The sequence below is a fragment of the Diorhabda carinulata genome, chromosome 6 (assembly GCF_026250575.1).
Source record: "Diorhabda carinulata isolate Delta chromosome 6, icDioCari1.1, whole genome shotgun sequence".
NCBI classification, from domain to species: Eukaryota; Metazoa; Arthropoda; class Insecta; order Coleoptera; family Chrysomelidae; genus Diorhabda; species Diorhabda carinulata.
In genome coordinates this window covers 11,469,404-11,489,847 of record NC_079465.1, presented here as the reverse complement: position 1 = coordinate 11,489,847, position 20,444 = coordinate 11,469,404, and the positions used below count along the sequence as shown (strand labels likewise).

General features: G+C 31.7%; 1 protein-coding gene and 1 long non-coding RNA gene across 19 annotated transcripts in view; one reads left to right on the top strand and one right to left on the bottom strand.

Annotated features, from left to right (window-relative positions):
- Positions 1-20,444, top strand: part of LOC130895024 (uncharacterized) — a 721,573-nt gene that overhangs the window by 489,254 nt on the left and 211,875 nt on the right. The window lies entirely within an intron of this gene.
- LOC130895035 (uncharacterized) lies at positions 1,392-20,097 on the bottom strand. Its single transcript, XR_009059425.1, has 3 exons — positions 20,010-20,097; positions 2,763-2,884; positions 1,392-2,703 (listed from the first exon to the last, which is right to left on the bottom strand). It is a non-coding gene; the product is annotated as an uncharacterized LOC130895035 (long non-coding RNA).

Below are 20,444 nucleotides of genomic sequence, written 5' to 3'. Positions count from 1 at the left end.
TTCATAACCGACGATGTTATACGAATATATTGATTGCGTTTCTCTTCTTTATTTATTTGTTCGTCTCTATCAGCAGTCGGGTATTTTCGTATTATCATTCTTGTGATACATATAGTAGAGAAAGCAATAAAATAATTTTTTATTGAATGACAAAAAAAATTTGATTCTTATAACATGACAAAATTCTATCGTTTACACTTTGAAAATATGTTCTATCTTATTCTTGTTAACATTCTCCAAAATGTTAAGATTGATGCGAACCCTGACGACTTCTGACAAATGCGTACGAACAAATAAACGCCTGTTTACCTACGTTAGTGTTTACATTATATTAGTAGCAACTAACACTTGAATGTTCAAACAAGTCAGAATTTTTCGTGTATCTGTTTGGGTGTTTATGTGCATCGAATTTCGAGTAATTTGGATATTTTATGATGGATAACGATAAATTGATCACTATTGAGAACGAAAATAAGTTACGAGAGACAAAAATTGTTATAACGGAGATACTTTTTTGCTCAAGTGGGAGAAAGTTGATATATAATTCAACATTAGCAGTAAGTAGTTTTTTTCTATTATTGTGTGGGTTTAGGCCGATTAATGTTTGCATTTTATCCCAAAATCATGACGCCTTTGGATTATTTACTATTTATCAATAATAACATCATCAACGAACTTTGATAGAATTAAATTATCAGGATGATTCGAAGAGGATTTTGAATGTACTTATTATAAAAAATTGTTTGTCAGGATATATCAATGATAACCAAGGCATGTATTACTTGGTCAGTTAAGAATAGGAAACTAACAACGCATTACATCAAAATGTTTATTAAATAAAAATATAAGTATCATCCATAAAGTTGTTAAAAAAACAGTAACGGTACATCAAAATTTTTAAATTTATTTACCTTTTTTTGGTAGTAGAGGATTGTCCAATATAATTTTAGTCAATAGGTTCGTAGAGTATATACGTTATATATATAATCATTCTCGTGCCATATATCGTAAATTCCGAATAATCGCACATAGTTTTTGATGAGAATATTTTTGTCGTTTCAAATAACGTATTGGTTGAATTATTGGTCATTCACATATTACGTAAAAACTGATATATGCATTTTCAGATATTGGTGATCACTAATGCTTTGAACAACATTTAAAATCAAACTTCATGCTTGTTTTATGGTTTTAATAGAATTAGGTATCCCCAAACAACAGATTGACATGCCATCATCTTTTTATGAAATTCTAGTTCAGAATTTTTTGCGTCTTTTGTGCCGTACTAAATTTCAATATGTGTTCGGTTTCTCCTTATCACCCACAAGTTTTATTAGAAGGATAAAATTGCGATTTATAAGTGATCTAGAGGAAAATTTTCAAAGAAATCATTTAAAAAACATACTTTTTATTGTATCAAAAAAAAAGATAAAAACGATCAACAGTTCATTTGGTCGTCTTCTTTCGCTTGTATTCACCAGGAGAGGTTTCACGTTCAAGGATTCAACAAGTCCACTAGCAAATTTCATATCCATTTTCCACTGCAGCACTTCTCCTTTTGAGAAACTTGCTGTTGAAATCTCATTCCACGTTCGTCTGAAAATGCTCCCCAATTCTTCGATAAATCGTTTAATGGGAGTGCAGAAAATTTAGTTCATATTGCAACTTCTTAGATAAGTTTTTGATTTTAAATAAAAATAAATGAGAATTTAAAAAAATAAAATAACACGGTTTAGTAGCAAACCAAACCGAAATTAAGAAATAACTGTAACATGATACATGTTGAAAATATTTAAACGACTAGGAAAGAATAGGAAAAAAAGAGTAGTAATAAAAGCAGCTTCTCATTCTGAACCTACTGTTCCCACTACCACTACACCAACACTCACGATTACTCTGTCTGGTGTGCGTTTCCATCACCAAGTTATCTTCTTCAGAGACTGAAGTTAAATTCACTGTTAGTGTAAACATGTTTTCAGTATGAATGTCACAACGGTTCCAGAAATTCTAAGTTGCAGCTTCTCATTAGCATTAATGTGGAGTGATTAATAAAATATTATTTTAATGTATAAAAGTGAGGTGCTAATTTTATAATGACACTTTTCTTATTTGAAATATAAAAAATATTTTTGACGGTTGTTTAGTTTCTTCAACTCTTATTTATTATATTGTGACTGCAACAGAATAATTTGATTGTGTGTTTTGGTAATAATACATTCTCGAGCAAACTATTTTCTGATTCAATTATAAATCAAGATTTTTGAATTGAAATTTTTGCCGTCATCTGTGTGATTGAACTTCACTGTATTCTAAATCAGCGAAACTACAAAAAATGCGGAATAGATGAAAATTCGAGATAACATGTATGTATATGGTTTTTGTAAGTTGTTCCGGGATCTGGTAACATACACATTTCGTTATTTTCTATACGTCCGATGGGAATTTGCCGTCCATTTCCATCGATTTGAATTAAACCTAAAATATACATATATGAACTTCATATCAGAATATAAAACAGATCACATCCTTTCAGTTATTTGTACCTGACTTATAACTATTAAATAAGTTTTCAAAATTTTCTTCTATCCTTCAGATGTGGCTCCGTATCTGAATGATTACATTTCATTTCATAAATGACAAATATAGAAATTCATTATAACTGTAAACCTAATTTAATTTTCAATACATTCCAATTTTAGAAATCTGAAAAGATAGGGATATATTCATTCAGTTTAAGAAGTTGTTGATGTAATCGTCCTGACTTCAGCTAAAAACTTTTATTAGGCTCCGTCAAAGCTTGGTATTCTAATCCACCCAATTGTAATCCAACCCGACACAAGTCCGATTAAATCCGGTCCAGCAAAAAAGATTAATTCGGCTTGGCCTATAAGGATAAAAGTAATTCAGGACATATCCAAATCGTCAGCAGATTTTCTAGATAAGTAATTTCTAAATTTACCGCACAGTTTTACAAAAACGTAACAGGTGTTTGAAATAATGAAAATATTTCTAAAATATAATGTTGTATAATTTTAATGATTATTACTATATTGAATATAGTCTGTCTAAATGAGCGCAAGATTTTATGGTTGATACAGGTAAAAAACTTAATAATTGGCTGTTCAATAAGTTTTGTTTTTCGATAAGAAAAACTCGATTTTATGGTTTTCTGATGTTTTAACGTATGTCCCAATAGTTTTGACTCAAAATAATTAACCATATATTTTTTTAATAAGTATTCTGCTTCATTTTCGGCTTGCCACAATTCATCATCCATTTTGCGAGATAAAAGTTCCCAAAATTCCTCAACTGGTCGGGTCTAATGTAAATCAGGGGGCTATCTTGTTTTGGTACGTAAGGTATACTATTTTTATTAGCTAATTAGCCAATTTTGAATTGCCACACATATTAACAGGACGCTAAGTCCGGTCAATCATCTCCAACGTGATGTTGCGGTACACACTCAACTCTTTCTTGTCCCTGGATATCCCTCTAACTTGATTAGCCAAATTTGCTTTTTATTCATATTTTATATTGTTCGGGCACTTATATTGCCCGTATTAAAACCATCGTTTTATTTAATTTTCGTATTGACAAGTGTGAAGCAATTTTTTAGTCCAAAACAATTACTCTCTCATTCGCAAAATGTATCCGCCTTAGTTGACGACAGCATATTGGTATCCGTGCTAATTGGAATGGGGTATATCTAGGATACTAATTTTCTTATGGAAACCTCGACACTGTCTTTTGCTATTCATACCGGTCTTTCTGCTCTTTCTCGGGTAAAAATTCTTGGTTTTACACTTTTTGAGAGATTCAGACATTGTATTCCTTCCGGATTTTGAGTGTCAGACTTAACTAAATTATAAATGTTTTTTCTTATCCCGAATTTATGACATTTTAAGGTAATTAACATAAAAAAGATTTATCTAAATAGTCAAGAAAATGAACAATTTTTTTAAAAACTAACACGTGGCTGGAATATTTGGAAATAAGATTTTATAACCAAGCGTGCATATAAATTCTTTTTTCTACGCCCATTTCTGTAAACGTCAAAAATCGCACTGTCAGCATTCCTTGTAAATGACATTTAACAATAACATGCACGTAATGATATTTCATAGCATACACGTGTGTTTTGAGAAAAAAAATTAAACTTCTTGGTTTAATTAAATTACAATCAAATTTTTATTTACGTAGAACTTTATTTGGTCTATTTACACAAATTTAGGCAATTAAAAAACATAAAAACTTTTATCATTAGTGAGATATATTTAGGATCGAAACAGTGATGCCCCTAAATGTAGGCAGCACATTATGCAATTTCTTTAAAAATAGGAAACGTTTTCTTAAGTAGCATGCATGAATGGACGTAGAAAGAGTATAGTACGTTACACGAATTGTAAGCCCATTAAGCACTCATGAAATTTATGCACTCACCGCTGCGCGGATTCGTGCATAAAATTTTTCACTTCGTGCGTAATGGGTTACTTACAATTTTTGTTATGTAATATACTATTAATATTATTGTTGAAAGTAATGATTTTATAAAAAATAAGATGCAATGTTCGACGTCCAACTTAACAGCAATGTCGGCTTCGGCGTCGAACTCTGCACATACCGTCAGTTTCAGTTTCGATTTATTAACTAATCGTCCTTGTTGTTGTAGTACAATACAAATTATTAATAAGAAGACATCAAACTATCTTGACTTTTTTAAATATAAATGAATGTTTGAATGTTGTCACGTCAATATTTTACGATACTCTGATATTATTGAAAAAATGAATGAAAATAACATCTAGAAATTTCGTTATTAAGTAATTTTTTTACCTAAAGCAATATAGAATTAAATTCCGTATTTTTCAGTTGATTCATTTTAGTAAATTATAATTAAATATCGGACAGCAACCACTCCTAATAAACCTCTTAACTATGTGGACTTTGATAAGAGTAAAAACGTTTTTTTTTGTAAGAAGAACTTTATAAAACATTATGTTATTGTATGTGTTAAAAGTAATTTTTTGTTTTGTTCGATTTTTTCTCCATTCACTTTTAACACTATCATAAATAACTGTTTTGTTTACAAAGCCATTTTGATATCATATTAGTATTATCTATTTTTAAACTAATAAAGGAAGGTATTATCCGTATTCAATAATATTTCCCAGTATATACCTCTGTTTTGATGTTTACATGCCACTAAATTTGTGTAGTGGACAACGCGCATCAAAAGTTTAGAGATATAAGTTTCTTCCAACCTACTAATCTGGACCGTTTTTGGAACGGTTATTGGAAGCGTTTAGATGATAGATAGACGGTTTAGATAGACGGTTCTGGTAACAGTATTGCTATCAACCTAGTTTCGAAAAGACTGTCCCGGAAACGGTTTACAAACAATACCTAAGTCGGTTCGAACCCAAAACAAAACCGCCCAGATGGAACACTTAATTTCTATTGCGCAGAATCCGAACCAAGGACGATTTTTTGATGGATTGGATTAAACGCAATAAAATTACGGAGTGTACTTTTTTTTCAACATGGTTAAAATCTGCCTAAAGTGTTTGTTAGTTATTTTGCTCAATTGTTGGAACCACATTTATAACTGTTATAAAGATAAGAGACAATTTTGAATTCCACTAAGAAGTTTTTGTAGCAGATATTCGGCAGATAACTACCTTTTTGGAAGAAAAATTCTAGAGATGAAATTATTTGATATTTTGAGAATACCCTTTATATTCAAATATTTCCTCCAAACACAATCCATCTGTCTGTCTACATATTCTTAACATTAATTACGTTTCCATGTCGTTTACAACTGTTGCTGTTGGGAATTTCAATCAGAAACAAAAATAACCAACGGATGGTGAGTAGAAAGTTCCGCAATAGAACTCATGCAATTCTATTTTGAGAATATAAACAAGTTAAACTATTTCAGTTTTGGGATTAATTAATTAGCGAAATGGTTTCAAATTATCTTATTAAATAAAAATATGCCACCTATACGAAACTAAATAGGAAGCAATCAGACCGAGCTGTGAAAAGAATATATTAGCGTAGAATATATCATCGTGTTTGACATATTTTTAATATTTTGACTTAAAGGCTTGTAGCAAATGCTATTTAGCAGTAAAAACTTGGAATTTATTTCTGCCATATGATCGGGATTTCAGATAATAATACTTTTAACTGAGAATAAATCCGTTTACATTACTCTTCGCGATTTTCTCAAACAGGTTCCAAGAATGATTGTTTTAAGAGCTGCCATGAAAAATGTTGAGAAGGTAAGTGGTACCCTTCAAGTGATGCTGATTCCCTTTGCCAAGCGAAATGGAAAAGCAACCGACACATTATCTTTGTTAACTAATGATACCTATAAATGGGTACTGCAATATTGGCTACAATACTGGCAATAAAAGAACGGCCAAATTTTTGCATGCAGCTTATTGCTTGTCTCGGCTATAATTTAAGTCTACCATTTTCAATCTTCCATTTTTGTAACTTATCTATCTTTATATACGAGCATATATTGAAAAATTCTTAGCCTACTATAGAACCACACAAAATTTCAATGTCAAAATATATGATTACTCAACATATTCTCCTCTTAATTGGACAGCGAACCTGCAACGTCAGTGCGATCAGTTGACGGGTTGTTACGTTTATCTTCGGTTTTTTGAATATTAGAAATTATTTATTTCACTTAAATGAATGTATACTATTAATTCTTATGAGCAGAGTCATTGATAGGTCACTGAGGTTAGCGGTATTAAACTTTAGTGCAAAATCCGTATGAGAGGGTAAATCTTTGATATCTGCTGAATAACAAGTACAAACATCTAGAATCTATTATACAACTAAATAAATATCATGAAAGAATTAACGCATAAAAAGTGATAGAATCAAAAGTTCTAGTAGATTATGTTTTAAATTTGAGATTTTCACCGAAAATTGAACGCGACGTTCGGAAATTGTGACCTGAATCTCGTTCTGGGTTAGGATACGTGATCAGTTGATAGGTGATCTACCTGAACCCGGATTATAGTTTCCGAAAAATCCTTTTATATTGCATAGTCTGGCTGTTATTGTTGGCAATATTGTCGGCTACTCGGTCGCATTAAAAATATTACCCGTTTTAAAGCATAATAAGTTATAACAATGAACAATCATTTCAAACTCCTTATCTTCCTGAAAACATTTCTTTTTGAGAACCATTTACACGGTTTTTTAACCTGGAGCCTCTGCTGATAAAGGTAATAATAATACCTACATTATATGATGTTTTTCAACTTTATAAATATACCACGCTGGTCAGATCAGTTTGAAACTTTTTGGTACATTTTGCTATTCGGCCCTATTTCTACCAAAAAAACCAACTTCAATATTATTTTTCCAACCATATAACTTTTCGCTAAGTGACATCTGGCGTCTCCTGACCCAATTCTGTATCTTTATTTTAGTATTAAACCATTTTTCAACTTTTTCTTAACGGACATGTACAACATACCAGCGAATATAAAGCCACTTGTTCTGCAGCTTCTACAATAAGCCAGCAACTTCCTGTCCGTATCATATTACCTGTACTTTATCATACGAGCTTCATTCCTATTACCTGTTCAACCCTTACCATTCGTCTCATAAAACGTGTTTTTATTTTTATTACCCTTTGGGAAGTGGAGAACAATCTATGTGAATATATATCAATGAAATAAAATATAATTTTTAATAAACTCAAGAATCTGACACGTTAAAATTTTTCTAATAATAATAGAACAGTGAAAGTTCCTGTTTGCTAGTTTTGCGTATCTAAATGGTTAATCTGACGGCATTTATTGTAGACATGACAAAGTTATATCTAGAGAAAACGACATTCAGAAGCGTTAGGTAAAAATAATCTTTCGTTATTAGGTCTTTTATTTTATCATAACTTTCTATGAAATGGTGATTGTTTTAATGTTGAGATTTGAATTATTCACGTATTTTACCAATCTATCTAACTAAATATTCACGTATAATTATACATAGGAAAAATATCAAGTCTATTGTAGAAAAGTTTGAGTTGAATTTAATTAATTCAAGCTAATGCTCTAAATGTTGTTCAGTGACTATTTGACAATATTCTAAACGCGATGAAAATTCATTTTGAACATTTCTTTTGACTTATTGATACATTTAGTTTTTTCGTTTGGTATTGAAATTTTGCTTTTCAAGTACCTAAGTACCCTTCATACAATAAGGATTGCAATCTGAGGATTTCGGTCGTCTTTTTACTATCAATCCCTAGACAGATACATCCGATAAAATCTTGTTGGAACCATTATTTTATTTGGGACATCAGTACAGGAATACAGGAAACAAATTAACCAATGTCCTTGCTAATTCTTCTTGCGGAAATTCCTAATAACTTGATTTCTTACAATTCTTGTTCAACAATCAACTTTTTCCTGATGTTAAGTGTAGCCTAAATCAGCGTTGATTCTCATCAATATCGGTAATTTCGTTGGGTTATCATCTACTAGATAGAATGCTGTTTGCTCCTAGTTGATCTATAATTTGTTCAAAAAACAGAATCATCTTTTAGTCATTCCTAGAGAATCCTAAGTTTGTAAAGATGTAATTTATGTGCTTTATGAGTTTGTGCTAGTGGCGATTGGCTAATTTCAACATTATATATATGCTCCATACAACAGAGCAGTTTCTCTCTTAGCACTTATTTTTCTTACACTTCTGTTTCCTCACATTCTTTTTGTATTTTTGCCATTTTTGGAACAGGCTTACCTTTTTTAATCCACTGTCTTGACTATTTTTTCCTTTTAGAAGTACGGTCGTGGATCCAGGTTTCATCACGGGATATGAATCGACGCTGAAAATCCAACTCATTTTGCTTAAATCTCACGTGAGAAATGTTTATTTGAATACGCTTTTTATCCAAAGTAAGCAAACACAGCACCCAACGCGCGATTATCTTACGCATGCATAAATCTTTAGATAGAAAATGCTGACAGCCTATTCTAATTCTCCAACCTTTATCCAACTGTCGTCCGTTTTCATAAACTTATATTGATAAGTGTTGACATCTTCAGGTTGAAGTCGGAAACTTTTCTCTTTCCTTCTCTACTTCCTTATCTTGTGTTGTCATGTTACTTGTTTCTTGTGAAAGTCTTCTATACTCTTAATTTAATTCTTATGTATTATCCATGACTTGCACCATCTCACATAGGTTCTTTAACTTATTCTCTTCAACATATTTTTCTTTTCCCATTTATTGCTGTGTCTAGTTCTATTTTTCTTCCATCTAATTATTCCACGTTCAATGTATGATTCTACTGTGCTTGATTGAAATGCATGTTTAACTGGTTTGTCGAAATTATCTTTCTTAACTAAGCTGATATAACTCTTATAACTACTAGTTTAGAGTAGGACGTTATCTACCAATTAATTTGTTTGTAATTCCAATGAATAAAAAATTTAAATAATAAATGGATCGTATATTGAAGCAAGCAAAGTTATATGAAGTTATATAACTATATCACGAAGGAAGAAATTTATAAAAAAACTTACGCAACATCTCGAGGATCAATGTGTCCCAATTTCATTCAACAAACTTCACTAATTCTAACAAAAACCTACCGTATTTTATTCAGATGGCACCGACCATTTTTAGTTTCAATTCACGTTGATTTCTTAAATTATTTTGTGAGGTGTCTACTCAAATTTTCAAGAATAACATATACGAGGATATATTGAAAAATTCTTAGCCTACTATAGAACCAAACAAAATTTCAATGTCAAAATATTCTATTACTCAACATTTTCTCCTCTTAATTGAATATATTTATTACAGCGAATCTGCAACATCTCTAGACCTTTAAAAAAAATGTTTCTTCTTTCAGACCTCTACAGCTTTTATTACCTCCTCGTTGGAAGAAAATTTACGACCTTTTAAACTTTTTTTCAGTTGAGGGAAGAGATGATAGTCGGACGGAGCCAAATCTGGTGAATAAGGGGGGTTTTCTAGGATTTTTTTTCATGGCAACATGAGATTTGTCTGCAGGGGCGTAGTCCTGCAAAAACAAAACACCTTTGGATAGCTTTCCGCGTCTTTTCTCTTTAGTTTTTTTCCATAGAGTGGTCAGTAATGTCGAATAGTAATCTCCAGTTATTGTTCTACCCCTATCCAAAAAATCAATCATGATTACTCCATGGCAATCCCAAAAAACTGAAGCAAGAACTTTTCCAGCAGATTTTTGAACACGAAACTTCTTAGGTCTTGGAGAACCAGAGTGTCGCCATTCCATCGATTGTTGCTTTGTTTCTGGATCGTAGAAATATACCCAAGTCTCATCCATAGTAACAATTCGGTTTAAGAAGTCTACATCGTTTTCAAATCGAGCACAGATCGAACGCGATGCTTCTACCCTTACACGCTTTTGGTCAACATTCAAACATTTGGGGATCCATTTTGCAGAAATTTTTCTCATATCTTAGTAAATCTGCTTACCTCTTAACCCTTTTAATTACAGGTACTTGATGATGGCTTGATACTCCAATTTTTCGATTTTCACGATTTTGGTGGACATTTTTTTTCTTTTAATTTATTGCGTAACTCTGGTTTACTTTTTTGACGTCAAACTTTACACTAACACTTCTAATTAGTTATTGTTCGTTGCTATGGTAACCCAATATTTTGTTTATGCATGGAACTGGTCTAGGATAACTAGATATCAATACATCCTCGTACTTTTTTTAATGCCTTTTGATATATTTCCACTATAATAATGTTTATTTTATGTTCTCGGTCTTTTATGAGCTTGTCATTTTGTTGTTTTAATTGTTATAGGTTCTATAATATTAGCTATTTGCATATTATTTAGAAATAACGATAGTCTTTGTATTGGTATTGAAAGGTCTTTTTAATAATAGTTACTCTCAGAACCACTTTCTCTTATCTAGCTTTTATTTAATATTTTTTTAATAGTAATTATTTGATCGAATCTTCCTTTCTGGATGAGCTTCTACTATCGTTCATATTTTATCTCGTCTATAAAACTTGTTCTTTATGATATTCCTATGTATTCATTACCATTACTCTAATCATGTTGATCTATATTATCACAATTAATAATTTTGTTCAGTCTTGTAATAATTTCTGTCATACCCGCATTCCTCTCTATTTATAGTAAAGCATTTTTTTATTTTTGAATTGAGGCGATCTACAGTTGACCAACTATTTACGCTTAAACCGATACAGAACAACAATTATGAACAAAATGTTGGACTACATCTCCTTTTCATTGATTTTAAACAGGCTTGAGATTACAAGCGATAGAAGATTACAAGATGAATTTATTGTGGAAAAAAGACGATGCTTTCTCTACGTACCTATTTAGTATTAAATTATAAATAATGATAAGAGAGATATCTTTCACCATAAAGCACAGTGCATTGCATATGGCATAGTGTTCAGATCGAACAAATAAATGCAGAGAAAACAGAATGCATAGAGATCACAATGAAAACACAGATGAAAAGTGTGGATAACAAGTGGTAAAAAATATAAGTTCTAAGAAGTGAGTCAATTTGATTATCTAGGAGTAACCGAGTGGTGAGAACTCTATCAAAAATGCTGATAACAAAAAAATTTTAAAAGGTATTCAAAATATATGAAACAATTTTTTAGTGTTTTTATACGTATCAGAAGCATGACAATGGAAAAAAATGATGAGAATAAACTGGAAATATGGGAAGATATCTGGAGAATTCATACAAACAGCGAACTAACAATAATATGAAAAAAGCCGAATAGTTCTAGCAAAAAGAGCAAGCAGCAGAAAATTGTTGGAATAGTGGAGTGCAGGGGGGAAGAAAAGCTATTGATTATCTCTCCTTTTTGGAGATAGTCGATGAACAATATTCCATGCGAATTCCAAAATACTGAAGCCATAACTTTCCCATCTGACTGTTGTGCCTTTGGACGCTTCGGACACGATTCACCGGCTGCAGTCTACTCAGATGATGACCGTTTTGATTCCGAAGTGAAGTGATGTATCTATGTTTTATCCATTGCTACATATCGACGCAAATATCTGATTTGTTACTTGGAAACTTGGCCAAACACTGCTCTGAATCATCCACTTTGAAAAAAGATTTTTCAGTCAAATGTTCATGTAAGCACACTGCCTTCTGATACCTTTAAGGCGTCAGCTATCGCACGTAATTTCAATGTACGATTGTATATAACCAATTTGTGGACTTTTTGATGTTTTTTGATTAACCACTTCAATTGGACGACCAGAACGTTCACCGTCATCCTCTGTACAACTACATTTAAATTCAGCAGTCCAATAAGGTTCTTTTCGATGGAGTAGAGTGCGGATAACACTTATGAAGCCATTGCTGACCTTGTACAGTATTTTTTCATGAAGATAAATTATCACACGAGATTGTTTCGAATCCATTGTTTTGAAAATAACAAAAGTAGCTTCACTCAAATGGCTGCCACTTTTTCTGACTAATCAAATGTCATGAAATTTCATACATAGTCTTTTGAGAGCTTTTGATTTTGATCATTTATTCTTATAACAAGCAAAAGATGTTATTTATTAGACTTTTTCCTGGATTGATTTTGCTTTAAATTGATCTGCTACTTTAAAATTTTTATTAAAAAACAACAATTTCATATTTTTAAATAACTTTGAAAGTGATTATACAATCCGTAGATGATCTTTCCCATTAAACGTTTCAACATCGTGAAACATAAATGTGGATGCTTACATGTTGTAATATTTAAATACTGGGTGGAGCTTTTTGAATTTTTTCTTCATTAATCAACAACAAATCAAATAGATATAAAATCCTTTTATCGTACTAACAAATTCGCATCTAGGGGCTTGTCTCGAATGATATGCTTTATTTTATACAGAGATATATATTAAAAGACAATCGAAATAGGAATTACTTTTATAATTTATGTTATTTGATTGACCTCGATTGACCACGGTGCGAAAGTAATTTAAAAAAATCATGATATTTCAAACTACCTATTAAATTTTTAATTGATGTCTCTGTAGTAACACGTAGAAGGCTGTTACTGAAATATTTTTTTTATTAATTACAGCATAATAACTATACTTATGTTCGGGCTTTTGCAATAAGATGTTTTAGAAAATCTAATTTTATTGCCAGTCATGCGTTGGCCTAACTGATTTGTATATATGAAACTCCTGAAGTGAACACAAATCTTCCATTTTTAATAAATGTAATTTTGCCAAAAAAATCTAAAAAAACGAGATTTGAACAAGTATCAACAACAATTATGTTTTCATAAAAATAATTTATCTGATTTCATTTTTGTGTTGATTTCGAATTAAGACAAAGAAAATGAGTAACCAGTCATATAGGGGTAATACGAAGTTTGTTGGGTGGGTCGGTTTGGTATCTAAACAATCGTACAAAATAGTTCAAATAGAATACAACATAACATCGCGCAGACAGAAAAAAAAATCAGGCAACCATTGCCAGTGTAAGCAGAAGGAGACTTGAATTCCAATTAGAAAAACTTCCGAAAAAAAGTCAGAAAAGTCATTTATGTGATGAATAACACAAGCTTAATACAAAAACACGAGGACTAGGAGAATCATTTGATACTTTTTTGTGTGAGTTCAGAAAGTTAGCCCAAAACTGTGAATATGAGGATCTTGAAGAAATATTGATAATAGATAGAATCGTTATTGGAATTAGAAATCGTAAACTCAGAATGAAATAAAAAATATCAGTGGTGCACCTGATGATAGAGAAAACTATCGAAATATACACAGCTGCAGAACAGACTGAAAGTCAAATATATAAACTCATGGATAAAGCTATGCAATTAACAGTAAAGAAGGTTTAAAAGGTTAGAGTTGAGCAAAATAAAGGAGGACTATCCAAGTGAAGGTCGTAAATTGGAAAGTGCCAACGATGCAATTGTAAACATTAAAAAATGTCCGGCTTTTAGTAAAAAATGTATGAAGATGTTAAGTTACAAAGTGACAGAAAATGTTGATAATAACGAGTTTTTTATTGGATCTCTAGGGTTGAGTTAGGACACTAGTTGTTATGAAAATTTATAGTTGAGTGTAAACAAGTAGTAAAGTTTAAACTAGATGTTGGTGCAGATGTTAATACGATACCTTATGACATTTTTCAAAATCTAAATTTAAAACATGAAACCTATGAACTTCAATCTGAATTCAAAAGATTATGGAGGTCGCTTTTGTACCGGAGAGCACATGTAATATCAATGTAACACTACCTCTTCAAAGACAACTTTCAACTATTTTCACATTGTTCAGATCAGGATAATGGCCGGTCAGAACAAAAACTCATTCAGGAGACCCACGCAGTACTGTACGCAATTAGACTCAAGAATTGTCGTAGGTAATATTAGGCAAATAATTCAAGACTTCTGAGCAGAAATTCACACGCCGGAAAGTTTGCATGCGTCTCTTGCAACGATATGAAGAGGAAAGAGTCAATTCATTACACCGAATATTCAAACAGACGAGACTTGGGGAACGAACGATCGTGCAGAATTATAGTAACCTTCTAAAAAACACGGTGAAACCTGTTTACAATTCGTGGTGCAATATTACTGCAGGACAACGCCGGACTCTCGGCTTATGATGGAAAATTTGAACGAATTGAGTTGAAAAACACTGAAACACCATCCTGATATTCCCGATGAGTCGCCACGTGACTATTATTTATTTGGTTCATTGAAAGCTGCACTTTGCGGAATATGATTCGAGAGGTTTTACGAAAAACGCACCCGAAAGCTCCCGGGGAGGTGACTCTGTTACTCATTAAAAAAATTTTTTTAGAAAAATTTCGGCTTATATTTGAACCACCCTTGTATCAAACTATAGAGTTATTTACAAAATTATATTACTATAAGTATAAATGCATATATGTCGAATCAGTGCAGCAGACATTTAATCCAATACCACTGATTGCGAATTTCAAGCCAAGTTCCTATATCAGAAACAGCAAAGAGGCGTATCTGATCAGAAACCCAGCTTTGATGAATTAAACCACCTGTTCTTGTTTGGCCTCATTAGATCCTGTTGCAATTTAGTACAATCAAGAATAGGCGCATAGTAAGGGATATATCGAAACCTCATCAAAAGCACTGAAATTCTGTTTATTCAATTGGGGCCGCAAATTGCAAACAGGGCCAAGCATGTAGACTAGTTCAATTAAGAGTCGTTGAATGATAATTATAGTGTTTATTTAGAATTTAAACTAATATTGTTAAGTTATTATCAAATTATTTCGAATTTCTGGTAATTTTCATGGAATGTTGTGATCAGAGATATATTATATATTTCACTATATTCAATAAAAATAAATGTGTATTTGTACAGGGTAGGTAGAAAAGAATGCAAACTACTGTATCTTTGAAGCTTATACTCTTGAGACTCGCGTCCAAAAATACCGTGGCAAATATTTACATAAAGCTAGTGTCTTCTTAAATTCTCAGTCAGTATATTATTGAAGCTGCTCATGCTTGGACATTCTGTATTCGTAATTTCATGTCGTCCCTCGTTGTTGGTAGAATTGGGTAAACAAATCTACCCCATAGATAATTTTACCTATAGTTAAGAGATCCGTTCGATAATTTTAGAGAATAACTGTAATAGTCTAATTAACATTATAACAGATGGACTGTGGTTTTGGATAAGAATATTCAAATATTATTCGAGGTGGTGCTATTAAATAAGGGGTCTAGCGGTGTAATAGATTCTATTTTAAATTCATACTCTATCCGCACAATGCTTCTTACAAACTTTATTCAAACAATGATGGAAGATTTCTATCAACTTCCTTAGAACATGAGCAGCTTTTTTTTAACAGCTTCTAGGCACTCAAATATTTCTTTTATGTAGATTTAATATTAGGTAGAAGCCTCTTGACAGACAATGCTCATTGCACGGATACCTTTATCAATGTCTACAGTTTTTTTTAAGATACTAATACTGAGGACAGATCGAATCAGATTACCAATGGTTTCGATATTGTACATCAATTTTTGACGTGGAAGGATGAGGGAATCATTTGAAACATCTTCTCGCCTCTTGACAACGCTCAAATTAGTCCAAAACTCGTGTAAGTCATTAAATTATGGATTTCAGTTGTGGTTTTTTGTGAAATTGCACTATTCACATGTAATCAAAATCTGATGTGAAAGGAGGCTAACACTATACTGTTTTTTTTTCACTAGCAGCTCATTAATGGGATTTCGATTTACCAACTACACCATCTAAAAAGTCAGAAAATTTGCACTTCATCCTAGAAAAACCATAAAGAATTGTCCCAATGCACGAAAAGCTTTCGCAAATAATTGGTCAGCTGATACGAGTATAAATATTTGGTTAATCCAGATAAGTTGTCTTTGTTATATTTAAAAAAAATAATTCCAAAGTTCCTCCGATAATTTAAATTGACCTGTTATAATAAGGACGCTCATATTCAATTGGTGGAATAATAGGAAAAGAAACAATGATTTTGATTATTAATGTGTTAAAATGGAAAATGATTAAGAGCTGTTTCAATGGAGAATGCTCATTACTATTTTGAACATACCTATTTATCTGACTCATTCGCCCGAATTTTATCAACGACAGCTGTCGATGACCCATTGTGTTTTCGCAGAGCTCAGTCTAACTAATGTCGCTAAGTTTATTATAAATTTTATCAAGACGACGAATATGGAGTCGATATATAAAGAACGAATGAGATTAAATATTGCCGTATTCTCTTAAAAAAAATACAAAAGGATTCAGCAGATGGAAAAAAAATATTTTCCGCATGATAGATATCTAGATAGATATTAGCAAAAGTTTAATCAAGTATTCCAACAACATATCAAGTAGATTTGATAATTACAATTGTATTGAAAGTAGCTAAAAACGCTCTCACTTTATGGGTTAAGCCATTTTTGCACTTGGTCTTGCACATTGTGAAGAAATGTGCGAAAAATTTTAAGCCTAAATTATAGTCTATTCTTATATACGAGAATATAATAAAATCTACTTACTAATCCAGAACTTAGTATGGTCATTTTAAATATTATTACCGAATATTCTGGATATTTTCTACAATTTTCAAGAATTTACCTGAGCTAATACGAGCTTTTGGATTTTTATTAGTCATTTATAACCATAAGCTGTACATAACAAAAGAAAAAAGGTTTGGAGTGGATAAAAGCCCTCTGTTTTAAAGACATACATAGCCGTGTCATAAGATCTAGAAATACCTGTATGCCAAATATATTCTATTTGGATGAAACACACCAGATAAATAAATCGAAGACGGGCTTTTTCAAATAATTTATTTACTGATTACATCGACCAACAGGAAAGGGGCACAGACTGATAATAGCATACGGCAGTTTAAACGGTTTTCTTAAAGTTGGTTTAATGACTATTGAGTTTACTCCTTCCGGTGACTACCATGTTTATATTTTTAAAGAATGGTTTGAACAAATAATAGATAATAGAATTGTGTAATATTAATAGATTATGCAGGTTATTACTGCCTAGTGGTTAAAAAATGATTTACACAATTGGCTAAATTCAAAAAATATTGAGTTCCATCTTTCTTAGAGAGAAAAATATGAAATTGCGGAGAATCGTCGAATGACGGGGGTTAAATCTCCACCATATCATTGCGAACTAAATCCGATTGAACTCGTATGGGGGCACGGATTAAGGAAGACGTCTTCTAATTCTAATTTTTCTAAAATGAAAGATGTTAAACAGTTGTTTTTGGAGGCTGAAAGCTGAAAAAAGACAGTTAATCATACGATTAAAGAAGAAAAGAAAATGCCCACAATATTGATAAAATTATCGAGCCACTCTATGTAGATAATGGTTGAGATAATTCATCTTCTGACACCGATTCTGATTTGTATTTGTAAGAAGTAGCTCTACTTGTTCTCATGAGTTTTTGAATTAAAATTATTATTTACAAACGTAATGTCATTTGAAAATCAAACTTTTAAACTCCTATAAAACTAAGTAGTATGACACAACATACCTCCTGGAAAAATAAAACATTTTAGAAAAAGTTACCCTTCTTTACCTTCAGCTGTTTAGAAGATAAGCAGGTTAATTGAATTATGATAAAAGTATACACACTTCCCATTGTATGTATGCAAATGTCATTTCATGCAAAAATACTCCAGGTATATCATTTTATTACTCTCTCATTCATAAAAATAGACGGTGAAATATAATTCTATAATTAATTGACTTTTTAGATGGTATAATTATGCTCACAGAGCAATTATGATCACAGAGCTAGCGAATGCTGGCGTTTGATTCTGCCGCACTTCTTTTATAGCCCTATCAGTCTCGTCCCCTTGGTAGGAGTGAAAAAACGTGACATGACATATTTTTAACGTGATAATCTACAAACATTTGACGTAAAATAACATTTATATTATCAAATGGTACGTTTAACCGAAACAAGTTACATTCGACAATCTCTTAATACTCTACTTTGTGTTAAGGTACACAGTGAATACATTCTGTACAAGAGTTGCCACATAAGTTCTGAGATAAAAAAATAAAAACAAATATTTATAATTGGATATGGCTTTATTGTTTTTCAAAATATTCTCCATTAAGATCAATACAATTTTGCAAGCGTTTCAACCAATTGTTGAAGCACTTTTTCCATTCCGATTGAGATACCTTCAAAAGTTGTGATTTGAATGCATCAACTTCATGTGTAGAAAATCGTTGACCTTAAAATTATTTTCTGCAGGAATAAGAAGAAGTCATTGGGTGCCAAACAAGGACTGACTGTACGGCAAATAATCCATGAATTCCATATTTTGACTGATCAAAAATGCACTAATGTGTGAGAACTGGTATTGTCATGGTGGAAAATGATTCGTCTTCTGCGAGTGGTTTCCCTGATTTTATCGAACATTTGCTTTGTTTCTTGCGCGAACAACTTATGTTGTTTTAAAAGATCCATACAGTGGATTGTTGTTTAGTTACATATAGATCCATGATTCGTCACCTGTCACGATCTTATGAAGCACCGTAATTGAATTTTCTCAGAATTTCTTTACACCAATTGACACAAACTTTTTCTGAGTGATTGTAAAATTATGCGGTGTCCAACGCGAAAATCTTTGTGACAGCCAAATGTTCATACAAAATTGAATGTATGCGAGTGAAACTAATGCCCAAGTATGCCTCAATCTTATGGTATCTCATCTGACAATATTGCAGTATCAGTTTACACACAGCATCGATGTTTTCTGGCATAACAGCCGATTTTGGACGACCCTTATGAAATTCATCCTGTAGAGAAGTACGACCACGATTGAATTTAGAAAAACCAGAGAAATACTGTCAATTGAGATGTTCTCCATCATCAAAAGTCGAAGCGAGATGATCGGCACACTGTTGTTGGTTTAATACACTTCGAAAGTCAAATAAAATGATGGCACGAAAATGTTCGAGATCTAATTCCATTTTTCGACCGAGACGAATGTTTCAAGTATCTGAAACATTTCCAATAGCACTCGTTCTGAGCAAGTTCACTATAAAAAATGTCCAACTTTATGATGTCAATGTCAGATTTGACACATTCACATCAGTCTTTTCATATCTCTTGCTGCAACCCTCGTATTATATTGAGACAAAATTATGACAAAGACACATATCACGTCAAATGATATCGCTTTCAACAAGTCATAGTACTTAAAATGTTTTAAGTGTTGTCAAACTACTTTTTGTCTGGTCTCTTGTTATCGGTAGGTGTTATCAGATAAATTCAATATTTGAAGCGGATAAAAATTTCATTAAAAAGTATATTATTTCATATTGTCATTGTTTACACAAATGTTTTTATTTTATGGACTTTTTTTGTTTAGACTTCCAATTTGGTAGATAAAATTTTCATCTAATGAATGAATAATTATGAATTCATTAAAATAAAAAATTACTTACATTTGTTTTCAAGAAATACAAGTATGTGGTAACAAATTGACCGATAACTTTCACATATCGTTGACTATCCGTTGCTGACTTGCAGAATAAAGCATAGTCACTCCATTGTCTAAAAAATTACGCTACGGGTAACAGAATATGTAATTAAGTGCATTGTCAGTTTTCTAGGAACAAAATCTAATGAATTACAAATCAACCGCATCGTTTATTCCACACGAAACAAAAATAAATGAAACAGATCTGATTTAAGATTAATAATATTCGATTACGTTTGCTATATGCTTATGTTCATTAAATACACATTACAAGTAACGGTTACGTCAAATATGCAATTAGTACTATTATTTAAAAAAATGAATAATCTTACAGGATTATAAGAATCGAATCCAATTAATAAAAATTAAATTAAATAATGTTACGAAATGTTTAACAAGT